This window comes from Neolamprologus brichardi, chromosome 13 (assembly GCF_056152115.1).
Source record: "Neolamprologus brichardi isolate AB-2024 chromosome 13, ASM5615211v1, whole genome shotgun sequence".
NCBI classification, from domain to species: Eukaryota; Metazoa; Chordata; class Actinopteri; order Cichliformes; family Cichlidae; genus Neolamprologus; species Neolamprologus brichardi.
Window position 1 is genome coordinate 31039082 of NC_142116.1, and position 19159 is coordinate 31058240.

Sequence of the window (19159 nt, forward strand, 5' to 3'; positions counted from 1 at the left end):
TAATCAGGCTAGTAGTTCAAAGTGTCTTTGTTTCAGTTTCAGAATATCATTTCTGACTTGGGATCTCAAAATATGTGTTCAAGTTTTAGTTTTAGAATAACATTACAGATGTCCTCACTATTAGATTTTGATGAAGTCCCTCTTCTAATGTTGATAATTCATACTCGATTTGGGACAGACAATTTAATCTCGTCTTTTCAAGAATGTTTGAAAGGAGATCATTTTGCCGTCACGTCACAGACCCCACCGTTCTCATTGTGTTTTAAGAAATCCTGAAATCTCAGTAGAAACATGAGTGGTGAAAGTTTTGTCTGACAGAAGGGTGGAACTGAATTTCCAATTGGAAGTTTGAGGCTGTAAATTAAAATCTATTTTCATATTAAGTTGGGCATGGTCGGAGTAGAGCTGATAATACTGGGTAATAATCTACAATCTCAGACAAAGTAATCAATTCTGGTAAAGCTCCCATGTAGAGATGAAAAAAAAGGAATATTACCTGTCATTTGGATGGTGAAGCCTCCAAACATCTACTATCTTGTGTAGTTTTACCAGGTTGTTCAGAACTGCCACCGATCTAGTAATAGGGGTTATTTTTGTAGATGATCTGTCCAGAACAAGATCATAGCTGTTGAAATTATATTAGAGTTATTGCACTCATAAATTAGGTCAAATACATTGGAAAACTAGTCAGGGCAGTCATAATTAGGTGCATAAATGTTTAGCAAAACCAGTGGAAAAGAGTTAATGGACCCAGAAACAAGAACAAATCTCCCACCCAGATCAGTCAGACCTAAAAACAAACGGAGTGGTCTTACGTATAAATATAGCAACACCTCGGGCCTTGGATGTGAAAGTGGACTGGCAGACCTGTGACACCCACATTGCTCTTAACCCTCTGGGGTCGCGTCAAAATCACATGACCGATTTAAGACGACACAGCTACGCTGTTTTCTACAGACAGCGCTAGCAAACACTCTCCCTTTGCGAGCAAAAAAAGAAAGAAAAAACACCCCTTCCCTATTGGTGTTAGAGTTTACCATGTCAGCCAATCAAAAAAATGATATGGCAACATGTGGCACTTGGTTGTTAAGGGAGAAGGGGAAGTTTTTAGGAGTGACACCCGCAACGGAAAGCGGACGAGTGAAAGAAAGAGAGAGAGCGAGTTTTCATATGTGAGACATTAGTGACGTTTAGCGTGTTTGGAGGCTGTAGTTAGTGTGTTGTGTAGTTATTGTCTTGTATTGTGTGTCAGTTAGACTGCTGAATTTCACATTTTCTCCGAACAAAAGCCGTCAAAGGCAGATTCCAGTGTAAACGCTGTTCCCATATGGAAAACTGGACGGATGCACCTCCTGCTGTCAGACCTGCAGGTTTATCCCTGTGCTGTTCTCCTCTGTCTTATACTGAACACAAACTACATTTTTTGGACTGGCACAAATAATTTGTGTGCCTTCTTATTTGATGCAGCACACCTGATTGTTCTGTAAATAGATTTAAATGGTTATATGAAAAACGCCTGAGGCCTTGGCTGCATTTTTAGGTCAATAGTACCATATAACTTTGTTGTATTTGCATTTCAAGTTATGAAAATGATTCGTTAAACATGTTTGTGGGTTTTACAGTAAAAAATATAACTTTCTTCTACTCGGATTTTGGATTTTTTGTCTGAATTTAGATTAACTGTGCTAATATAGTATAAATGAAAAAATAACTCAAATTTCAGATATTTGAGGTTGTGCTGAAAATAATGATACCAAACAAGGCAAGAAAAACATATTTTAAAGGTGAAATATAGAGGTAAAAACAAAAGTAGTCAAAAACGGCCAATCTTACCCTGGACCCCAGAAGGTTAAACATCTCTGTTCATTAGAGTGAATATGAGTTTCCTGTAAGAAAATTATATCAGAAGATAGATGCTTCAAATGTGACACAGCCATCCCACGTTTCTAAGCTCTGCCTATGCCCTCACAAAGGACATGTTACTAATCCAGTAGCACTGTTACCCTGCATCTAAATAAGGAGTGATATGACATATATACTGACAAAAAATAATAGAAAGGACTGGCATAACTGCAGAAAAAAGCTAAATTAACAACACTTAACCCATTGAACCCAGAAAAAAGAACAAGAACAACTGTGGCCCATCCCAGCATGCATTTACGGGACTGCCAGGAAAAAGAGTAGAAAAAAAGCAAAAAGAAAGAGAGAAAAAAGCATGCTGAGATCCGGCAGCGCTGCACCTGCCTCCATTGATCCAAACAGTAGTTAGAACCAGGAGTTGAATGACTGGGTAGAAAAATACCAATATATAAAATAGCTTGTTAGTATCTGTCCGAAATTATGATAATATGTAAATGTTATCAATACTTCACCATAGAAAACGTTTCAAGACCTCGTAGCAACAGCTAAAAGAAACAATACAGCCGCGTCACCAGCATGAACAAATTATTTTGCCAGGTCATGTTTACAGAGAGTCTGCAAAGCGTTCAACTTCAGCTGCAGACTGAAGCTCAGTGATGTTGTTGTGAACTACCCAAAGGAGAGCCGACTGCTCTGGAAGTGCAAAGCTTTTTCCTGACCACACTGAAAGCCATCCGCTGAGCAAGGCTCTCTGTGGTGTAGTCTGGGAAGATAGACAGTCTCTCTCCATCACAGTGTAACAGTGCAAGTTGGTGTGCCAGATAAATGCCATACATTTTTCTCATGGTGCACCTTGGCTATGATTGCCCTCGGTCGCTGGCCAGCACTGGTTTTGGTTCAAGGGTGCGGTATGCTCTCCCCGCTTTTATCAACTTAATAAAGTTTTCTTGCAGAGACGAGTCCGCTGGCTCGTTGACCTCAGCACCTTCTTTCACTCCGACGAGCCTGATGTGGCCAAGCTTGTCATGTCGGTGGCCGCCATTCGCTCCTTGCATTTAGGTTCGAGCAGACAAACACAGCAGTCCATTGTAGTAAGCGCCTTAATCGATAACATCTAGATGCTGTTCGGATGACCGAATATCTGTCTGGAGCTCAGACTCCATTGCTCTCCATTGATGTTTTAAGGCTAGCGATAGCAGCTAATATGGCGTCAATGCGTTTTTGGCTAAGGCGGCTTTCGTGCAATGTGCTATGTACAGTTATTTTATTTTCAACTTTAATTTATATATTTTATTTTATTCTTTCTCAGTTAAATTTACCCTTCATTTACCCTTCATTCTAATTTGTGTTGTACAGTTATTTCATTTTTAACTTTAATTTTTATATTTTATTTTATTTTATTCCTTCCTGGTTTAATTTACCCTTTTTAATTTTCATATTTCTTTCCTATCTTATTTCCTATCTTATTCATAGCCTTTTCTTTTTTTTCTTTAGGTCACGAGCAGTTGTCTAAGCATTTCACTGCATATCGTACGGTGTATGACTGTGTATGTGACAAATAAAATTTGAATTTGAATTTGTCATTTTTAGGCCTGTCGTCCAGTCTTTACCATAGTCGATGCAAAGCAGTACTGCTGTAGACTAGTTAAGTAAAGAAGCAGGGTGTAGCGTTAATTGTTGAAAAATAGAAAGAAATGTGTGACACTGTGAAGAGTACTCCCCCCCCCCCCTCCCCCCTTGAGCACTTAACAGATTAAAACCAAATGGTGGAGAGTCTCAGGTATTTAATTCCTAGTGGGAGCTGTCCCTTAAGAGGATCTTTGACCCACTATTAATCATGTTCCTCTCTACATTTGCCAAGGGGTGAAGAAGGACTGGTTTTCATGTGGAACGATTGTGAGATCTTGCCTCAGCCTATCATGTGGCTCATTGAGCTCACCTGATACAAGATGTGTGTGGGCATTAAAAGTCTTAAATGGAGCCTGGGAAGGGATCTAAAACTGCATTATAGCTGGCACACAGTCGTAAGCCATGTTATGTTCAAAGACTGTCGTTCACAGTGGACAGAGATGACCTCTTTCAATCTTCTTTTAAACAATCTTCTCAGTCCAAACTGTAAACACTGGCATCCTCAAAAGACTCAACTTTATCCTTTAGATGCAGACGTACAGCCGACTCTTGTCCTGTCGAGGTGGCTCTTCATTGTTACATAGAAAGCACTTAGATGCTTTGAGTGCTTGTGTAGAGTAGAAAAGCACTATATAAAACCAGTCCAGTTAACAATAGGGGAGGAAGAAGGCTAAAGCTAACTGAGGCTAAATTTAAAGAGACTAGTTTAAAGATAGCAACAGCTGGGAACAAGAGAAATACTGAGTGTATATAAATAAGACTGGACTTCAGCACCAACAATAAAATTACATTTTTCTCTTAGCAATAGTTCCTTGGTCACTGACAATCCACTGCATAACAACCAGTCAGTGGCAGTGGATGAAAGATGGAGGGAGGAGAGCTGTGGGTTGTTAAGAGTATCACAAAGACTGCAGTGTTCTGCAGACAGAGCTTATACTAATATTACCATTACACACCTTTACTGATTCTCTTCCCCAAGGAGACAGAATACGCTCTGGTGAAACAAAGTGAACAGGCACTGAAGGCAGTTTCATCTGCAGGCTTTTCACAGTGCGTTCTAACTTATAGACCTCAGACCTATCAATGTGAGAAGAATGACTTTTAAACAGAGACCTTTAAACATTATAACTATAAGGTCTGTGTTGTCAAAAGTGCAACGTTTGTTCATGATAAGGCTTTATTAGAATTCCACTGATCGAAAAGACTGCATGAAGACACATTTATAAAGGAGACTGCAATGTTGTTTATTTGTAAACGAAAATACTCAAAGATTTTGAGCAGAAAACTCGTGCACAGTGTCTGTGTGGACATAAGAGATGCTGCTAACAATAAGGTGAACCTTGAGAAGTATACGGACAGTGACAGACCTGCCGTCACAGGAAGTGGGCAGTGTTGGGCTGCAGCTTCAACTTCAACGACTGTACGTGTGTGAGTGAGGCAATCCCAGGAAGTCCTCTTTTGTTGGCCCGTCAGATCAGATTCAATGAAATCTTCTAAATGTCTCTTGCATGAATTTGTACACGTTTTGGCTAAACTCAGTGCGAAAGCTTTGGCGTCTGTGAAACGTCTGTTTCATTGTTACAGACGTCAGCTTTCTCAAAAAGCTCAGGCAGCCTGTGAGTCATTGATTTACAGTAATGTGGTGACCAGTGTTGGTCACGTTACTTAAAAATAGTAATTAGTTACTAATTGCTGATTACTTCTCCAAAAAAGTAATCCTGTTACTTTATTACTTAGTTACATGATACACAACCTGAATATGTAATAAAGTAATAGACCTTTCAGCCCAATTCTATTTTTTCTGTAAAATCCATCAAATAAAATTGAATCAAATTGGAAAAGTCTCCTTTTAAAACTTTATGCACGTTACACAAAAATGTTATTATATGCAACAGTCTTTGACATTTAAACCTATTTTAATAAAATAAAATAATGTTTTTTATTTACACTCTTTCAAATAGATGCACGTAAAACACAGCAAAAAATAAATTAAATCAAAGCCGCTCTTAGATCTATTGTCATTTGTTTAGCAGGAGTGGGGCGGGTGGAGGTTTGCCCACAGCGGTCATGTCAGTGGGAGGATCCGGGGGTTTCTCTGTGAATGTCACATTGCTCGCTCAGATATGAAGTTTAATTTTTCGCTGTAGAAAGAAGTTTTCTTCCCACACAGAGTGTACAGCGGACGCTGATGTATTTGTCACTTTTTAAAGAATCAAACTCAGAGTAATGTGATTACTTCCAAGCTTTAAATGCTGCATGGTCGTACTCTCTCCTGGAATACCACATCGTTGATCTGCAAACGTCTGTTGCTGCCACGGACGTCGCACGCTCGTATGTCACATACTGATGGGCGCTGCTCTTGTGGCAACCTGGGTGTTTACTGGCGTTTCCTTTTTGTTTTTAACTTTGTTTTAACTCTGTTCTTAACCGTACTCTTAACTTTTTGCTGAATGAATTGTTTCCCTGATTCGTTTCTTATGAGGTTTTTGCTGAGATGGAGATTTTTACACCTTATTTTTATAGTTGTTGCCGATATTCACAGAGTCATTCACTCTCACTGACACTCAGTTACAAATGCGAGGAACTACTTGGATTACAGTGGCTGTTTGTCTATGTACGACTCTTCTAATGCTCGCACAGATGTAATTCTTGGTGAGGATTTCTTTGCCCAGTCAATGACTCATTTTGGAAAGCCCTGCGGCTTGAGAAAACACGGAAGGAAAGGCGGCGTGCATCAGCGTGTTTCAGTTTCAAGTTTTATTGTCCTGTACAGATAAACAGTGCAGCCACATTTATCCATGATGAACTTCTTTGGCTTGTGCTCCTCAGCTTTACATGAGCATATAGAGAGTGTGCAGTTATATTGAGAAGAAAATAACAGAAAATAGCAGTGGTAGTAATAAAATAATAATAATAACAAAAAAAAATATTAGAGAATTTAGTTGGTATTTACATTTAAGACAAGTTGGTATTTACAAGTTTGTGCAAGAGTATCTGCAGGTTGTACAAAGTTGTGCAACGAGCATTAAGTAGCGTTTGTTGAAGTGACAGTGTGCAGAGTCCTGTAACTGTAGTGGTGTGTAGACAGTGTCAGCAGTTCAAAAGTCTGATGGCTTGTGGGTAAAAACGGTCCCTGTGTCTGGTAGTGCAGGTCTGGATGCTCCTGAACCGCCTGCCAGACGGCAGGAGTGTGAAAAGTGTGTGTCTGGGATCAGAGAGGATCTGCAGCGTCTTCCTCATGCAGCTGTCTGTAGAGATCCTGCATGGCTGCCAGTTCAGTCCTGCTGATCTCACCGCCCTCTGCAGAGCTTTGCGGTCCAGAGCGTTACAGCTGCCGTACTGAGTGGTGATGCAGTCAGAATACTTTCAATGGTGCATTGATAGAAGTTTGTAAGTATTCTGGGGTTCATGCCGAATCTTCTCAGGCACTGCAGGAAGAAGAGCCACTGTCTTGCTGCTTTTGTCATGACACCAACATGGTGTGAGCAGCTCAGATCCTGAAGCAGCTGACTCTCTCCACCTCTGCTCCTTCGATGTGGATGGGGGTGTGGCCTCCTCTCTGCAGTCTCCTGTAATCCACGATGAGCTCCTTGGTTTTGCTGACGTTAAGCAGCAGGTTGTTGTCGCGGCACAGTGATGTCAGGACCGTCACCTCTGCCCTGCATGCCGTCTCATCTCCATCAGAAATGCAGCCGATGATGGTGGTGTCGTCTGCAAATTTGATGATGGTGTTGTAGCTGTGTGTTGGTGTACAGTCGTGGGTGAACAGGGCGTACAGCAGGGGGCTGAGCACACATCCCTCGGGGGCACCTGTGCGTGTAAGGAAACTTCGGAGGAAGAATCGTGTTCCTCTGCCTTCAACATCCAATCTCTTAGGAACAAAACGGATGAATTACAAGGGAACGTGCTTCATCTACAGCAGGGGTCCCCAATCCCAGTCCACGAGGGCCGGTGTCCCTGCAGGTTTTAGTGTCCTTGATCCATCACAGCTGATTCAAATGGATAAATCACCTCCTCAACATGTCCTGAAGTTCTCCAGAGGCTGGTAATGAACTAATCATGTGATTCAGGTGTGTTGACCCAGGGTGAGATCTAAAACCTGCAGGGACACCGGCCCTTGTGGACTGGGATTGGGGACCCCTGATCTACGGGAATGCAGGGAGGCTTGCCTGATGGCGCTTACTGAGACATGGCTGACCGATATGGACATGTGACACTTCACTGCGAATCAGCGGCTTTGGGACTCCTGTCAGATTGGATTAGAACTGGAGTAACACGCAAATCTCACGGAGGGGTTTGTTTGTATATCAACCAGGGCTGGTGTAATAACTTTACTGTGCGGGAGCGGTTGTGTCTTCCCGACATCGAGCTCCTTTCAGTATCTGTCAGGCCGTTTTACCTACCAAGGAAATTCCCTCAAAGTTTTGTCACTGTTGTTTACATTCATGCTAAAGCTGACGTTAAAGTTGCTGCTGACGCCACAATCTGCAAACTCTCTCCAGATGCTCCTAATTTTATTCTTGGTTGATTTTAACAATTGTAATCTAAAAAATCACTGAACAATTTCTTACAATATGTCACTTGTCCTTCAAGGCATAACAAAACGCTGGATTTGTGTTATGGATCAATTAAGGGGGCACATAAGTCTGTGGGCAGACCTGCGCTAGGTTCTTCAGATCACAGTGTTGTTCACCTCCTCCCTGCTTACAGATCTGTGGTTAGGAGGGAGAAGGCCTGTGTGAAGCGGACTAATGTCTGGACGGAAGACAGTTGTGTTGCCTTTCAGGGGTGTTTTGATTGCACTGACTGGTCCTTGTTTCAAGAGAGCACATCACTGATGTGGTGTGTAGCTACATCTCTTTTTGCAAAGACTCTGTGGTTCCAGTCAGAGAATTTAAGACTTTCCCCAATAACAAACCGTGGCTGTCTATAGATATTAAGGATCTGATTCTTAAAGGGAAAATTGCTTTTAACGAGGGAGACGTTCCCACTGTGAGAATATTGAGGAAGGAGGTGAGGGCTGCAATAAAGATCGCCAAGATGAGGTACAGAAATAAGATTAAGGCTGAACTCAGCAGTAACAACTTCAAAAGAGCTCGGCTGGTGTGAAAACAATGACAGGGCTACAGACGAAAGGTAAAAGTAATATCACCCTAGAGGGGTTTACCTCTGACAAACATCTGGCAGACAGTCTTAACAGTTTTTACCTGCGTTTTGAGAATCTCGACTGTTCTAGGCACACTGAGGGAAAAGACTATCACTCCCCATTTATTTTATATTAATGAGAGGGGGGTAGCTAATCTCTTTAGACACACTAAAAGCAAGAGTCCTGGACCTGACAACGTCTGTGGACAGGTACTGAGAACTTGTGCTGATCAGCTGAGTGGGATTTTTCATCACATCTTCTCACTTTCTTTAGAGCTGCAGACAGTACCTAAGATTTGGAAATACGCTGTCATTGTTCCTGTTGCTGAGGGCAGGTCTCCTAAGGCACTGAATGATGTTAGGCCTGTGGCTCTGACTTATTTAGTGATGAAGACATTTGAGAAGATAATTTAGAAGGAGATTTTAATGCATGTTGAACACCATCTTGACCCCGTCCAGTTCGCCTATAGAGCAGGAAGAGGTGTGGAGGATGCTGTTGTCTCCTGCATCTCTTGTATAAGCATCTTGAGGCCCCCCACACCCATCAATATTATTATTTGCTGACTTTTCATCAGCATTCAACACAATTCAACCCTTCTTACTTGCTTTACAATCATTTTAAGCTTGACACCAGTCTGGTCGGCTGGGTGACAGACTTTCTGACTAATAGGTCACAATGTGTGAGGGTGAATCATGTATTTTCTGATGTGCTCTCCTCCTCTACTGGATCGCCCCAGGGTTGCTGCCTCTCTCCCCTTCTGTTCATTCTGTACACGAATGAGTGTCGCAGCAGTTTCACGAACAGACACATCCTGAAGTTTGCTGACGACACAGTGATCGTCAGTCACTGACTGACTCGTCCCCCAGATGATTTTGTGGATTAGTGTGATCAGTCCTTCCTTTCCCTAAATGTTTCAAAAACTAAAAACATGATTATTGATTTTAGGAAGTCCTCTTATAGCTCATCACCTACTATCATTCAAACTGCCGGATCGTTGAGAGTTATAAATATCTAGGTGTGGTACTTGACCATAAACTGTGTTTTGAATCTCATGCTGATGCCACTACTAAAAAAGTTCAACAAAGACGGTTCTTTTTAAGGAAAATGAGATCTTTTAATGTCTCATCTGAAATGTTGTCTTTGTTTTATAGAAGTTTTATCGAATCTGTGAAGTCTTTTTGTATCGCTGCCTGGTTTGGTAACCTGACAGTGAAGAATAAGAATCGGTTGGGTCTTTTGAAAAAACTGCTAGCAAAATTTCAGGGAGCTGGCAAGATGGACTTTTGGCCATTTACAATAGAAATGTGCTTAGAAAGACTTATTCTATTGTTAATTGTTCGAACCATCCACTTCACAGTGAGTTAGAGTTGTTGCCTTCCGGCCGCCGTTTTAGAGTACCTCTGAGGACTGGTAAATAGCCTGTATTTATATAGCGCTTTACTAGTCCCAAAGGACCCCAAAGCGCTTTACATATCCACACATTCACACACTGGTGATGGCAGCTACATTGTAGCCACAGCCACCCTGGGGCGCACTGACAGAGGCGAGGCTGCCGGACACTGGCGCCACCGGGCCCTCTGACCACCACCAGTAGGCAACGGGTGAAGTGTCTTGCCCAAGGACACAACGACCGAGACTGTCCAAGCCGGGGCTCGAACCGGCAACCTTCCGATTACAAGGCGAACTCCCAACAGCCACGATCGCCCCTAGTTTACTTTGAGTTGTTGCCTTTTTAGAGTACCTCTGAGGAAGACCAAAAGACTCCAGGTTTCTTTTATCCCCACTGCATCCTGTCTCCTAAATGGCATATAACCGTTCTGGGATTTTCTATTACTATTATTGTCATTTTATATTATTGTTTTTCTTACTTTTATCCTGTTGCTAAACTAATTTCCCTTTTGGGACAATAAAGAATTGAATTGAATTGAATGTCATGTGACACTCCCACAAACAAAATCACAGTTTAGTAACACAGCAACTCAGTGTGCTTACTGGAAAGTAACAGTATCTAATTACTTTTTTTTTGCAATAGTAATCCCTTTACTCATTACTTGAAAAAACTAATCAGATTACGCGTTATTGCCCCTCTCTGATGGTGAAATCCTGTGCAAATATACACCAGTACAGATGCACACCCACACACAGAAAGTGCATAGTAGATGTATTTGAGATGGAAACCCGGGACCTTATTTTTTCCTCCATCACACTGCCTCAGCTCGCAGTGCCAGAAGTCAATAAAGCTCAAAAGAACAGGCGCTTTGGCCCAGCCTCTGTGTCCAAGTACACAAACGTTCCTCTTCAGAAGAAAAATAGACAACACTGGTTCCTGTCATACATCACAAGGGGCATTTAGGGGAATTGCAAAGTGTTTCCTCAAGCCTTAATTAAAATGCACAGCCCCTTCCTGTGCTCCTGTATTTAACCTTGACTCGCTCACTTCTCACTTGGCTTGATAAAAAGAATATCAGGGTGCTCAAACGTGCAGGGAAGTACACACAGACGCAGACAGTGTATGTATGCTAGGACCATCCAAGCCAGTCCTTACAGTGGCCATGAGTTCATTAGCATCCCGTACATCTGCCTCTAATACGCTCAGTGCTTAAGAACATTCACCAGCACACAAACATACACGCACATGTGTGTGTGTCTGTGCATGAAGCTGATCTGTTGTAGAAGCTGGCATCCTGCAGCCTGCTGGTGACACTCTGGGTGTTTATGTGTGAGACGTAAGCAGAGAGTTATCTGGTGCACAAGCAAAATTCATAACACAATGACACAAAGCAATAACATGATTGCAACACAACTCAAAATACTGATTACATTCAAATATGCAATTCATTAAAAACGACTGGGCTCTCCGACGATTCATGGTTAGATTTATGTTTTCAAAGGTCATCGTTAGAAAGACAAAGAAAGAAGGAAAGACCTTTAACAAACGCATTTATTCAAATCACAATTCAATAATACAAACACTCACAAAGTCAAAGGAAACATCACAAAAACACCACCCAAAAACCACACACACTTCGATGAACGTGTAGTTATCAAAACAAATACACTGAATAATATTATTACTCTAAAAATGCAAAACAAGTGCAACATCGTTCCTCAATGAACATAGAAATTTCGAATACACCACAAATCTGTAAACATCTGTAGATTAAAAGTAACTCTATAAAAAGCATCCACTTTCACTCTCGATGCGACTAACCCCTTAAAACTAAGTGCTGCATCAGTCCAACCCTGTCGAAGCATTTTATTCTTCCTTGTTTTCCAAATTGCTAACTTTGCCATTCCAAGAAGGAAATTAATTAAGACATGAGTCTTCTTTTTCAAAGCTCTGTACTCAAGACTAAAAACAAAAACAGCCATAGAAAAACGCTCACCCAGGGCTTCCACCCATTCCTGCAATAAACTAAACAGGCTTTTTAACCTCACACAGGACAAAAACAAGTGTCCCAGCGACTCCTGTTGTTCACAAAAAAAAACACCCCTTGTAGTCGGGTCAAAGTGAGCTCTGTGTCTGTTCATAGCTATCAATCCATGTATAATCCTACACTGGAGGTCACCAACCTGTTTCTCAACAGGTGGCTTATACAGGACCCTCCATCTGCCCTTCAGGGCAAGGTCTGAATCAAAAATCTGTGTCCACCTCGACTCCCTGACCCCTGCTAGAGAGCACAAGTTCAGCACCTGGACACAACTTTGATACAAGTGCTTCTTCCCACATGAACTGAGAATACCCAACATGGGTGTTCTCAGTTCAGCAGTCCATTCTCCTCATAACCAGCCATCAAAGTACTGGAAATACGTGCTCATATCCATTATGCCACTGGTCCGCTAGATCGCGGGTAAGGATTCCCAGACCTCTTCCAGGATCCTCTTTCAGATTCTGGTGGACTTAATGTTAGTGAGATCGAATATCCTTCCTATCGATAGTCTTGCGAGGTGACCCAGTTTCACAATCCCAGCTTGAATGAACTTGGTGCTTATTGTAGGTAATGACAGCAAACAATCCCATACAAAAAAGTCATTGTGAAACAATGGTTCCTCAAAAAGCCACAGGCCAGGTCAAGGTCAGGATCACAGAAAATCATCAGCGTTTTCCAAGCATCCAACACTGAGTGATAAACCCGTCATATCAAGCTCTGCTGGTTTAAGCAAAAACAGATGCGTATCCAGTCCAGGATATCCAGCTTTCTGGAGAAGCAGCCGAGCCAAGAGAAGCCATCAGTAGCTACGTCCATAAAGCATCTTAAGAGCGATTTGTAACCTGAAGGCAGTGGTCATGATAGCCATTATATCCACAAGTCCTTGACCTCCCTGTGACAAGGGAAGAAAGAGAACAGATGGCTTAATGAAACTAGATTCAGTGATCCGAATCGTTGGTATTCTCTGGTCTTCATGTGGTTTCACAAGTCTCAACAGACAACATAAATGCCACTATATAAAGTGGAGCAATAAGCACGCGTGTTGGCTGTCCAGAGTTCTGGTCACTCAGTTGCACAGAGTGTGTACAGAGTGTAATTTATTTTCTCAGCATTTCTCAAATGTTTTTAAATACAGCTTCATCTTTGAACTAAAACTCAGCTTGAAACCATGGCTTTCACTCGAACACCCGAAACAACCTCCAAAGAAAGGAAGACAAGCGCTCATCAGCCCCGGTGGCCTAATGGATAAGGCACTGGCCTCCTAAGCCAGGGATTGTGGATTCGAGTCCCATTTGGGGTGCTGTCCAGCAGAGTGGCGCAGCGGAAGCATGCTGGGCGCATAACCCAGAGGTCGATAGATCGAAACCATCCTCTGCTATGTTTTTTTTGGAGGGCCAGATTCTCTGAGCTGTGTCCAATAACAGATGACCGTCAGGACCTGCTCCCCAAAAACGTAGACAATGAACCCTGCAGTACAAGCGCCGAGTGAGTCAGTCGAATACTATAACGGCCCCCGATCACCGAGCGCGACTCCCTATCTGTACATAGCCTAGCACAGAGGTCTCCAATTCCAGTCCTGGAGAGCTACTTAGCTTTTAGATGCATCCTTGCATGGTCAGGTAAGTCCTGAGAAGTCAGCTGAAAGGTAAGAACAAGATCTGTGCTATCAACACCTACGCCCTGCCAGTGATCAGGTATCCCAAACCCTAGGATGCATGCTAAGTGGAAGGAAGGAGGCCAAGGACGGGTGAGTGTCAGAACCACTGTCCAGGATGAAACAACCAAAATCCATGAGTGCATCATCAAGATGGCCACAACCAACAGTGTGCTTAGTGAATACCTCAGGCAGCAGAAACCCAAGAAGAAACCCACTGTGTGTCAGTGGTTCTAGTTTCAGTCATTATGCAGAAATACTCTCTTTAAGGTTAGGGAAACCTGCAGTCAGCTGAGACTAAGAGAAGTCACTTCTATGAGTCCTTAACCCTTTAAGACCTACCATAGAACCAAGTCCGCCAGAGTGTATATTATATGTTTACATCATGTGTAGCCATTTATGGGAGCATTTCAAGTTGCTATACATCAATACAACCATTATAGCCCAGATTTTAATAATATGTCTGCATTAAGTGCATAGTAATTACATAAATTGCAAAAAAGTGCAATAAACTACAAAAAAATTGAAAATCGTTTTTCTTTTTTTAACATATATTTCTAGTTAGAGAAATTTAAGAGGCTTATCCCTCAAAACTGTAAATACAAAAAAGTTGCACAAAATAGTTTCCCACCACAGGAAATTTATTTTGAGTGTCTTCATAGTTTTATTTTTGAAATATACCAATTTTTATACACTGCAGGAAAAACAAAAAGAAATATTATAATGCAAATTTGCAAAAAAGCAGCATATGCATCAAAATAAACTATTTCCAGCAGTGCAATATGAGTCCTAAGCATCCCAGAAACGACACAGAAAGTCATAAAGTCAAACATAACTTTTAAAAACACCAGTATAGGCTCATGAGGCCTTGATGGTAAAAAACTACATTTCCGGGGAAATGACGTCACTTCCGGTTTCGGACAGGTCATGGCGGACATGCGATAGTTCGCGCTGACGTCTATTCCAACGTAGGAAGTGTTATGAACAGCTGATCGGATCAGCAAAGTGTGTTTCTGGAATATTATGTTTTTGTTGCTACAAGTGCTTTTTATGCAGTTTTTGCAAAGCTATATGTGGAAGGAAACTGTGACCGAGGACAAGCTGATGGCATAAGATGTAAGTACAACTCCTCCGGTTTCATATGCAAAAAAAATAATTGCGCTAGCTTACGTGGTTGCAGAGCTACCGGGATTTAAAAATAGTTACGCAAAACAGAGCATGCTGCTCTGACCGGTTTTAAAGGGTTAAACTGAATGCACATTAGTTTGTCTTTGCATCATCTGAGATGGTGAACACATTCACACCTATTGCATAAAGCATCGGTACCTTCCACTCAGCACTCCCATCTAGCCTTTTAAAAAAGGAAGACAGCGTTTATCTGAGCATAGAAACTGTTCTTCTGAAATGTCTGACAGAATACAATGCTGCATCAAACTGTACACGAAGCTGGAAAAGGAACAGGAGAAAGAGAAAATCAGTGGGAAAGAAAAATGAAATCTTTACTTGAGCTGGTGTCAGAGTAATGATAAAGAAGCCGAGCAGATGAGTGATTGTGAATTGATAGCCTCTGGCAAGTGAGGGGAGAGCAGTTTGCTCAGAGTTCATCTTGGGGGTCAGCCTTGATTCAGTACGCATCTGATATCATGTCTCTGAACTCCAGGGCACACAAAACCCTCATTAAAAGCCCATCTTTGGCACGTTGCTTCTATTCTCTACTTTTTTTGTTGCCAGCTGCATTTTTCTTTACAAAACACACTATACACACCTGGATTTCATGAGCTCCGTGCTTTCCAAGGTTCAGACAAGACATTGAAGATTAACATTTAATTTTTTTGGTTTTTTGTCTTTAAGTTTGTAAATGACTTAAAGACAAAAAACCAAAAAAATTAAAGTCTAATGATCCTGCAGTAACAGAGATCCCGGGCCGGGAAAATACACATTAAACATCTCTAAAATTAGAAATATTCTGTCTCAGAGTGACGCTGAAAAACTAGTTCATGCATTTATTACTTCCAGGCTGGACGACTGTAATTCATTATTATCAGGAAGTCCTAAAAACTCCCTGAAAAGCCTTCAGCTAATCCAAAATGCTGCAGCAAGAGTCCTGACAGGGACTAGAAAGAGAGAGCAGATTTCTCCTGTTTTGGCTTCCTGTTAAATTCAGAATTGAATTCAGAATCCTGCTCCTCACATACAAGGTCTTAAATAATCAGGCCCCATCTTATCTTAATGACCTTGTAGTACCATATTACCCTATTAGAGCACTTCGCTCCCGCTCTGCAGGCCTACTTGTTGTTCCTAGAGTATTTAAAAGTAGAATGGGAGGGAGAGCCTTCAGTTTTCAGGCCCCTCTTCTGTGGAACCAGCTTCCAGTTTGGATTCGGGAGACAGACACTATCTCTACTTTTAAGATTAGGCTTCAAACTTTCCTTTTTGCTAAAGCATATAGTTAGGGCTGGACCAGGTGACCCTGAATCCTCCCTTAGTTATGCTGCAATAGACGTAGGCTGCTGGGGATTCCCATGATGCATTGAGTTTTTCCTTTTCAGTCACCTTTCTTACTCACTATGTGTTAATAGACCTCTCTGTATTGAATCATATCTGTTATTAATCTCTGTCTCTCTTCCACAGCATGTCTTTATCCTGTCTTCCTTCTCTCACCCCAACCAATCACAGCAGATGGCCCCGCCCCTCCCTGAGCCTGGTTCTGCTGGAGGTTTCTTCCTGTTAAAAGGGAGTTTTTCCTTCCCACTGTCGCCAAAGTGCTGCTCATAGGGGGTCATATGATTGTTGGGTTTTTCTCTGTATCTATGAAGCGCCTTGAGGCGACTTTTGTTGTGATTTGGCGCTATATAAATAACATTGAATTGAATTGAATTAAAGTGTTGTAAGCTTTACACACACACATTAATGAAAATGTCTACTTTTAAAGCTGACATGGCATTTTAAAAAACCTTTGAAGTTTCAAGTTTTTCTTTCTTGATCAATCTGCTATTATTATTATTATATTAGAAAAAGAATGCAAAGGTAATTTGGCCTGACCACATCTAAATTCCTAATTAACTCTGATAATCATGTGTGGCTGAATTCCTTTGACTGAACATACCATCTAAGGAGTAAAAGGAGGTGTTTCAGAGAAGCATAACAGCCCAGTGCACTTCAGACCCAGCCACACCCTCACACAAAACTGGTTAATCCCAAGGACAGAACTCCCAAACACAAGCTAAACAACATAGTGCAGCAAAGAGTGCTCAGACCTCTATACTGAAGAAAGCAAACCGCCACGCCATAAACACATGGCATAACATAGAAGAGCCGAGACGAGACTCAGCTGTACATCTGCATCTAAAGGTCAAAGGTCACTCTTTCGAGGATGCCAATGTTCACATTTTGGACAGAGAAGAGAGGTGATTTGAAAGAGGAGTGAAAGAAGCCATTTAAGTCCACTGTTAATGGCCATCTTTGAACAGAGGGGGGAGACACCAACTATCTGCCACCTACAATGCAGTTTTGAGATCCCTTCCCAGGCGCCTCAACCCCCATTCACGTCTTGCGTCAGGTAACCTCAATACGTCACATGATAGGGTAAGGCAAGGGCTCACAATGGTTTCACTTTTAGCTACCAGTGATGCAAATGACCCACCGGAGAAGCCATTGGATGACAGGTGAAGCATCTTCATCTTTTTTCAAGCTCGTAAGGCTTCCATTCTCTCATTTAAACGCATAGAGTTTGCTATCTCAAACCAGACTGTGTGTGTGTATTTATTTTGCATATTGCATCTTATTTCTATTTGTTTTTTTCTTTCTTTTCTCTTTCTTTCTGTAGGCCGTTCCATCTTCTCCCAATGCTAACGTTAGCTCAGCACTCAACCACTTCCAACTTATTATCAGTAAACAGCAGAGAGAGGGCCCGGAGGGCATCTAAATTGTTGCTGGGGACTTTCGTAAGGCATGTTCTGTACTCCTCAGATTCCACCAACATGTTATGGCAAATGGACTGGTTCTTATATAGCGCTTTTCTACTCTTCTGAGCACTCAAAGCGCTTTATACAACTTGTGCATTCACCCATTCACACCCATTCGCACAAGCACATTTTTCCTAGGTGCTTTCTAACTGACATTCACACACATTCATACTCCGATGGACGCATCGGAGAGCAATTTGGGGTTAGTATCTTGCCCAAGGACATTTGGCATGCAGACTAGGGGAAGCCAGGAATCGAACCACCAACCTTCCGATCAGTAGATGACCTGCTCTACCACCTGAGCTACAGCCACCCCATATTAAGTTCCTTACTAGGGGGGACAGAAAACTGGCAGGCCTGTGACACCCCTTGCCCACCTAGGACAATCTGACTACCTCTCTCTGCTCTTCATCCCTGGCTACACCCTCCTCAGGCAACAAAACCATCAAAGTACCCGGGTCATTAAAACATGCCTAAATGACGTTCTCCTCCAGCTAAAGGACCGTTTGGATCTGAAAGACTGAACAGCAGGACCTGGAGACTACATTAAGTGCTGTGTAGAGAATATGACAGTGACCAAAACCATCCAATTTTTTTCTAACCGAAAACCTTGGATGACAAGTGAAGTACAGGATCTAATCAGAACTCGTAACTTAGAACTGTCCCTTAGCCTGAAGTCTATGTACAGCACTCCTAGAGCCAACCTGAGGAGGGACATCAAACAGGCCAGGTAGGCCTACAGGAGGATATAGAGGGCTTTCTGACAGGCAACACCCCCCGCCCAAGCCCTTACAAAGGAATCCCCTAATCCTCAACACCAGCCTCAAATTTGCAGTGGAGCTCAACACCTTCTATGCTCAGTTTGAGACCACTCATCCCCAACTTCCCTTGCCCCCTCACCTCCCCAGAACTCTAGGAACATGAGGGAGACTTATGAGACCAACTGGCATGGATCCTCATCAACTGTTCAACCTCTCCCTGATTCATGCCACCATTTCCACCTGTCTGAGGGCCACCGCCATCATTCCCATCCCCCAAAAGACTGGAATAGACAACCTCAATGACTAAAGACCTATTGCGCGATCATCTCTAGTCATTAATTGTTTTGAACAGATAGTGTTTCAGCAAATCAGAGACAAATCACAGCACTGAGCCATCTGGAGAACAGGAAGAGTTTTGTTCAATATCATAACCCCAGACATCTTCACCACCAAACTGGGCCACTTTCAGATCCCCACTGCCACCTGCTCCTGAATAACAGATTTCCTCACCAACCAGCCTCAATCAGTCCGACTTGGCCCCCACCTCTCCCCCTCACTGTCACTCAGCACTGGATCCCAGCAGGCCTGTGTTCTCAGTGCCCTACTGTTTGCCATGTACACTTATGACTGTACACCAACCCACCCAACCAACATCATCATCAAGGCTCAGCAACAGCTGCACTTCCTCTGAGGAATCCTGAGGAATAATAACC

The 19159-nt window shown here is 42.3% G+C and overlaps 1 protein-coding gene and 1 non-coding gene across 3 annotated transcripts in view; one reads left to right on the plus strand and one right to left on the minus strand.

Moving 5' to 3' along the window:
• LOC102785259 (receptor-type tyrosine-protein phosphatase gamma-like) overlaps positions 1-19159 on the minus strand; it is a 327441-nt gene that overhangs the window by 237696 nt on the left and 70586 nt on the right. The window lies entirely within an intron of this gene.
• Positions 13294-13366, plus strand: trnar-ccu (transfer RNA arginine (anticodon CCU)). Its single transcript has one exon. It is a non-coding gene; the product is annotated as a tRNA-Arg (tRNA).